Source organism: Oncorhynchus kisutch, linkage group LG14 (assembly GCF_002021735.2).
Source record: "Oncorhynchus kisutch isolate 150728-3 linkage group LG14, Okis_V2, whole genome shotgun sequence".
Lineage (NCBI taxonomy): Eukaryota > Metazoa > Chordata > Actinopteri > Salmoniformes > Salmonidae > Oncorhynchus > Oncorhynchus kisutch.
The window spans coordinates 37,385,866-37,392,648 of NC_034187.2; the positions used below are offsets into that span (position 1 = coordinate 37,385,866).

Here is a 6,783-nt window from a genome sequence, read left to right on the forward strand (position 1 = left end):
ATTCATGGATACAGGGATACTCATGAGCAGGATATCAAAGGTGCATGTAAACAGCATATCCGACTAAAATGTTAAGCGGGATATGAGCTGCTATCTGGAATACTGTGTGCATGTAAACGTGGTCAGTAGATGAAGATACTGGTAGCTTCCACCTTTTAGGCTTCCCTTGCTAGCTGACAGCTAAAGCTAACATCAATCCACAACCCAAGTACTTTGGTTGCAGTGGTGCAAAGTATTTTAGTAAAAATACTTTAAAGTACTACCTAAGTAGTTTTTTGGGGTATCTGTACTTTACTTTTTATATTTTTGACAACTTTTACTTTTACTCCACTACATTCCTAAAGAAAATAATGTACTTTTTACTCCATACATTTTCCCTGACACCCAAAAGTTTTTGTTGCATTTTGACAGGAAAATGATCCAATTCACACACTTATCAAGAGAACATCCCTGGTCATCCCTACTGCCTCTGATCTGGCGGACTCACCAAACACAAATGCTTCGTTTGTAAATGATGTCTGAGCGTTGGAGTGTGCCCCCTGGCTATCTGCCAATAAAAATAAAAAAAACATTGTTTAATATAAGGAATTTGAAATGGTTTGTACTTTTACTTTCACATTTGATACTTAAGTACATTTTAGAATTTCCATTTACTTTTGATACATAAGTATATTTAAAACCAAGTACTTTTAGACTTACTCAAGTAGTATTTTACTGGGTGACTTTCACTTTTACTTGAGTCATTTTCTATTAAGATATCTTTACTATTACTCAAGTATGAAAATGTAGTACTTTTTCCAGCACTGTTTGGTTGTGAATCACATAACTATACAAAAATGATACATTTCTTAAAAATAGTATTTGATAGGCTGAAATATTATTTTAGGACTTTTCTCAGCACTTAAAAAAATTTGCAAACCATAATGCTAAATATGCTTATTTCAAAGACGATTGCCACCAAAAGCATTAGTCATTCACTTATTTGGTCTCTCTCTCACATCTCTCCCAAAGAATATCAGCAAATGAAGTCATTACTGGTTAAAGAGACAGTGCACATTTTGATAAAAGAGGCTACTTCAATGCAAAAGATGCCCAAAGATTGTCGTGGTATCGTTTTGGTATTGTGATACTAAACATTGTATCGATATCGAAGTCAAAATTCCAGTATCGTGACAATACTAATTAGAACACAAAAATGTCCCATGATGACCTATTTTGGAGCCCTTCTATTTCGGACACTGTTGTTCATCATTAGATTTGTCTTGATACTTATTTAAAGAGAGGAAGGGCTGGTTGCTGGCCAGACCATCTACACACAGAGCTAAAGTTAGCTGCAATTCAACATCCCAATGGAATGTTTAGGCCTACCTTAGTTTTTAACATACAATTACGTAACAGTAGCCTGTAAATATTCTCTGCAAACCAGACAGAATATGAATGACATAGTTATTACAAAAGAGTGTACCACTAATGACTCTTTCCACTTGTTGAATTTCATGTTATTCAAGTTACCCTGCACATATTCAAAATACATGATTATGTCAAAATACTTTGTATTTACCCTGCTTAGAAAAAAGGCTAAAAGTCAAGACACTGCTCCAATGATAGTCTCCAAACAGTCTCCAATAAGTCCCCAATAAGTCTCCAATCCGTCTCCAAATAGTCTCTAAACAGTCTCCAATAAGTTGAGGTGGGATTCTTCAATAATACTCTCCCAATAATTACTGAACGTTCCCCTGCAAAGCGGAGGACTCATTCTACCACCAATCACGCTTCCTGTCTCACGTAGTCAATAAAATCACTATTTGGATGTCATCATGAAACTGATGCAAGTCTCAACACCAGAGAGCAAGACAGACACAGAGAGTCATCCTTTCTACAGAGTACAGGAGAAGCATTTACAGGTGGGAAAGATTTGGGGTGTGGAGTGTGGAGTAGAGTGCAGGGTGTGTGTGTGTGTGTGTGTGTGTGTGTGTGTGTGTGTGTGTGTGTGTGTGTGTGTGTGTGTGTGTGTATGTGTGTGTGTGTGTGTGTGTATGTGTATGTGTGTGTGTGTGTGTGTGTGTGTGTGTGTGTGTGTGTGTGTGTGTGTGTGTGTGTGTGTGTGTGTGTGTGTGTGTGTGTGTGTGAGCAACACCAATGCCACCAGGGAAGCCAAAGACTGAGTAGTACAGATACTAATTACAAATCAAATGTATTGGTCACATGCACCTAATACAACAGGTGTAGACTTTACAGTGAAATGCTTACTTATGAGCCCATTCCCAACAATGCAGAGGTAAAAAGTAAGACAAATATTTTCAAAATAAAAAGGAAATAGAAACACAATAAAAACATTAACGAGGCTATATAGTTGAAGTCAGAAGTTTGCATACACTTAGGTTGGACTCATTAAAAACGTGTTTTTCAACCACTCCAAATTATGTGGATATATTGAAGCAACATCTCAAGACATCAGTTAAAGCTCAAGACATAAGTTAAAGCTTGGTCGCAAATGAGTCTTCCAAATGGACAATGACCCCAAGCATACTTCCAAAGTTGTGGCAAAATGGCTTAAGGACAACAAAGTCAAGGTATTGGAGTGGCCATCACAAAGCCCTGACCTCAATCCTATAGAAAATCTGTGGGCAGAACTGAAAAAGCGTGTGCGAGCAAGGAGGCCTTCAAACCTGACTCAGTTACACCAGCTCTGTCAGGAGGAATGGGTCAAAATTCACCCAACTTATTGTGGGAAGCTTGTGGAAGGCTATCCAAAACATTTGACCCAAGTTAAACAATTTAAAAGCAATGCTACCAAATACTAATTGAGTGTATGTAAACTTCTGACCCACTGGGAATGTGATGAAAGAAATAAAAGTGTATAAAACTGTACATAGAAGGAGTACCAGTACTGAGTCAATGTGCAGGGGTACGAGGTAGCTGAGGTAATTGAGGTAATACAGTATGTACATGTGGGTAGGGGTCTGTTGCTGAGAATTTTCCTGCACTGCAGGAAATGCAAACTTGTAGTGTATTTGAGTTTTTAAAAGGCTTCTAAAGTTTGTAATTTCCACTTTGAAATTTCAGACTCGATTTGACCGAATGAAAAGTTGATCAAACTCTACAAAAATGTGCATTAATTATAATCCGCATAATAATTCACATGTTCCTGCTGTAGCAAGATGGCTCAAATTAAGATCCAAATCTGTATGAAAGAAAACATTTGAGAGACTAGGAGAATGAGAGTGAGAAGGAGACGTCTCTGAAGGTCTGGTTGGTAACTGCCATCTCTCCATCCCCCTCCTTGATTCCAGTAATGGTTGACTCATTGTTGTAATAGTGAACTGATCTGATCGTAACGGCATTTCCTTTGATTGCACAACATTGGCCTTCTGTGTTACAGTAGCTCTCTACTGTACATTCCACAATCGCCAGTTACAGACGGCATACTTTATTTATTTATTTGACCTTTATTTAACTAGGCAAGTCAGTTAAGAACAAATTCTTATTTACAATGACAGCCTACTGTCAGGGGCAGAACAACAGAGTTTTACCTTGTCAGCTTGGGGATTTGATCCAGCAAGCTTTTGATTACTGACCCAATGCTCTAACCACTAGACAACCTGCCGCCCCATACTGTCAGGAATACTAGGTAAAAAACACATCCTAAAGGGTTTTTGTAATTCTGACCAGAATGTGATTATTATTATTTAACTATGCAAGTCAGTTAAGAACAAACTCTTATTTACAACGATGTCCTACACCAGCCAAACCCAGACCAATTGTGTGCCACCCTACGGGACTCCCAATCACAGCCAGTTGCAATGCAGCCTGGAATCAAACCAGGGTGTCTGTAGTGACACCTCTAGCACTGAGATGCAGTGCCGTAGACTGCTGCGCCACAAGGATACCTAGGAGGGCAAGGGGGACCCAAATCCTCTTGAATGACAGATGAGGCTCCTTTTATTTTGATTTATTTAACCTTTATTTAACTACCTATGCATGTGCATGCAAATGTAATCCTCTACTTTCTTAATATTTGTTTCTAAATATTATTTTCAGGAAAGCAATATTGTTTTATTTCAAATCAGTTTGCTCTGAAGAGTATGTCCTTGTAGGCGACCTTATTGTCCATGACAGAAAGGTGGGGGTGTTCGTTTCATTTGGAACACACTTTTATATTCATATTTACCACTGTAACAGTTCAACACTGCATTTTAAAGAAATGGAATCGGCAAATTAGCATTATTTAGAGCCCCCCAAAGTTCGGCTTTTGTCCCCGCAGGAGGCCTTTTGGTGGCCCGTCATTGTAAATAAGAATGTGTTCTTAACTGACTTGCCTAGTTAAATAAAGGTAAAATAAAATAAATAAATACATAGCTTTATTATCACTGTCATCATCTTTCTCATCAGTGTATATCTCCACATCTTTACTATTACTTAATGTAATAACATGATAATAACAACGCAGCATAATAACGTTGACCAGGGGGTGAATGGGAAGCTTTAATTCAAGGTGTCAATCAATGTCATCATCATTGCATTAAGAAGCGTTGCGCTTACAAAAACATCACTCTGAAGGAGTGTCCACCTCCTATCGGTAAAGAGTGGTATAACCACGCATGCCCGCACTAACTGCCCATTGTGTATTTCCCTTACCAAAACAACTTCTAGGTGAGCTTACTAACCATGGCGTTACATTTTTTTTAAAATACCATGAAAATACCACCATGTTATCCCTAATGCAGCAATATCCTCACTACAACACTTTTAATGTAAATATTTTATTCACTATAATGCATAATAATTGTTTTATTAGTATACATGTGTTTTGCATGTTTACAGGTTCCACAATAATAGGATCATCTTGGAAGTTAAAAGGAATAAATTCATTAACAAGGTTATTGTAACAAAGGAGCACTGCGCACAAGAGAGTTTAGGATGCAAAACATGACTTTTACAGTAGCCCAGCCTACATTCTGATACTCTGTTATGTTTTGAAAGAAAATGTCCGTACAGCACTACTCAGCATTGCTTCATTGAAGAATGATTGATGGCCCACAAATAAAAACAGTGAGTCTGTTTTGACTGCGTCCTCCTAATATTCTTTGCCACTCGACAGTTGATCAACATGGTCATATAAAAATGAGCCCCAATACATTTTGCAGCGATCAGATCAACACGTTTTTTGTTGTTGTTCATGTTTACAATGAAACATATACCCTTACAATCGAGTCCTTGTGCAATACAGAAGAAATCTACTAGAACGTTGACAAGCATCGGTGAAAAATGCATCATAAACAGCACTTTTCTTTGAGAAAAACAACCCAAAGTTTCAATGGGTACAGTGCACTTACCTCCGCCAATTTTTTAACACACCCCCTTCCTTCAAGCTCGCTTTAACCGGCTGTAACTTGAAATGCTATTTTCTGTGCCTGGAAAAAGGGTTGTATGCTGGTTATATCCAAACCCGATATGGAGTCAGGGGCAGGATTGGAATGGAGCTTTTCTTCTGCTAAAACAGTCTCAAGTAAATACCATACAATGCCCTTGGACGCAAATAACCGTGTACTTTATATGTAGCCTCAATCGGATAGATAAATCAGCGGCGGTGAAACCATTTTAGTGTGGAAATATAGCTGTAGGTGTCAAGTTTTGATATTAAGACACGACATTCAATTCCGGGTTTTCTTAAACTCTATATTCAGCGGGGTTTTCAGGTCTTCTAGTAAACAAGCTAACCATGTGGTAAAGATGTCCGCGTTCATTGGTCAAACCCTGTTTTTCAAGACACACGTCCCACAAATCTCACTTGTTTACAGTGGCCTGTAGTTGGGCGTGCTTGAGTGGAGGGGAGCTCACAATGGACGTACAGTAACTAAATCAGGTCACATTGTTGTATCTCTGCCCTGCTGCAGAAAGCAAATAACTACGTTTAACGTTGCTTCAGTGCTAGCGGGTCATAGGCTGCAATAGGGAAGCTGGGGATGTTTGAAATGCATGAATGGAGAAAGACAAGCCTACTGATTATACATATATGTTATCTACTATTATTTTTATTCGGCCTACAGTGTTGTTATTGTCATATCATACCCCTCCACAACATGAACAATGTTGCTACTTGTATGTAGCGACGTCATCATAATCTCAGTATTTATCAGCGTTCGACAAGACATTGCAGCGTTTGACAAAACGAGTCGGGCGAGATTTGCTGTGACTGACACAGTAGGCTAAATGCAGCCCACACTGCCTCCGTTTACACTAATGATAAGGTGTTGTGAGTTTTCCTTTTCTTGAGGTGAAAACAAATGCCTACTGTATGTGCAGTTTAGTATGCGGATTGCTTGTGTGGGCGGGGAGTCCCCAATATGGATTACATAACATAGGCTACAGCAGCAATATAGACGCAGGGATGACGTTTGTACAGCAAAATAGATGCAGGGATGATGCTTGTACAGCAATATAGATGCAGGGATGATGTTTGTGTGTCTCATTTTTTTCACCTTCCCCGGCTTAGCGGGGGAAAGATTTAACATCCCCATGCCGCCTCTGCATGGCAAGCGCATGCTCTACGTTCGGGTGAACATGTGGTCGGTCGGGCGAATATATATGCGCGCACGGCCGAACGCGTTCACTCACACACACAGACTGAACAGCTGCATTGAGAGAGCATAGGCTAACGCACGGTGGGTGTGTGGGTGAGTCATTGGCGCTCTAGAGACTGGTGTTGCGAAACACTGGTCCAATGACCCAGATACAGCAGGAGTATTATACATAGGCCCCCTTCTCAGTTTTCATCCACCT

At 39.4% G+C, this 6,783-nt stretch overlaps 1 protein-coding gene across 3 annotated transcripts in view; it reads right to left on the minus strand.

Moving 5' to 3' along the window:
• LOC109904500 (zinc finger protein 395) overlaps window positions 1–5,667 on the minus strand; it is a 27,215-nt gene extending 21,548 nt beyond the window's left edge. Inside the window, exons 1-2 of one of the 3 annotated variants that reach the window (XM_031788337.1) lie at window positions 5,337–5,649; window positions 488–547 (exon numbers count right to left, since the gene is read on the minus strand). The gene's annotated coding sequence lies outside the window, so the exon portion shown is untranslated. Of the gene's footprint in view, window positions 1–487; window positions 548–5,336 lie in introns of all 3 variants that reach the window. The other 2 variants (XM_031788335.1, XM_031788338.1) reach the window with 2 other exon arrangements.
• Between the last annotated feature and the right edge of the window lie 1,116 nt (window positions 5,668–6,783).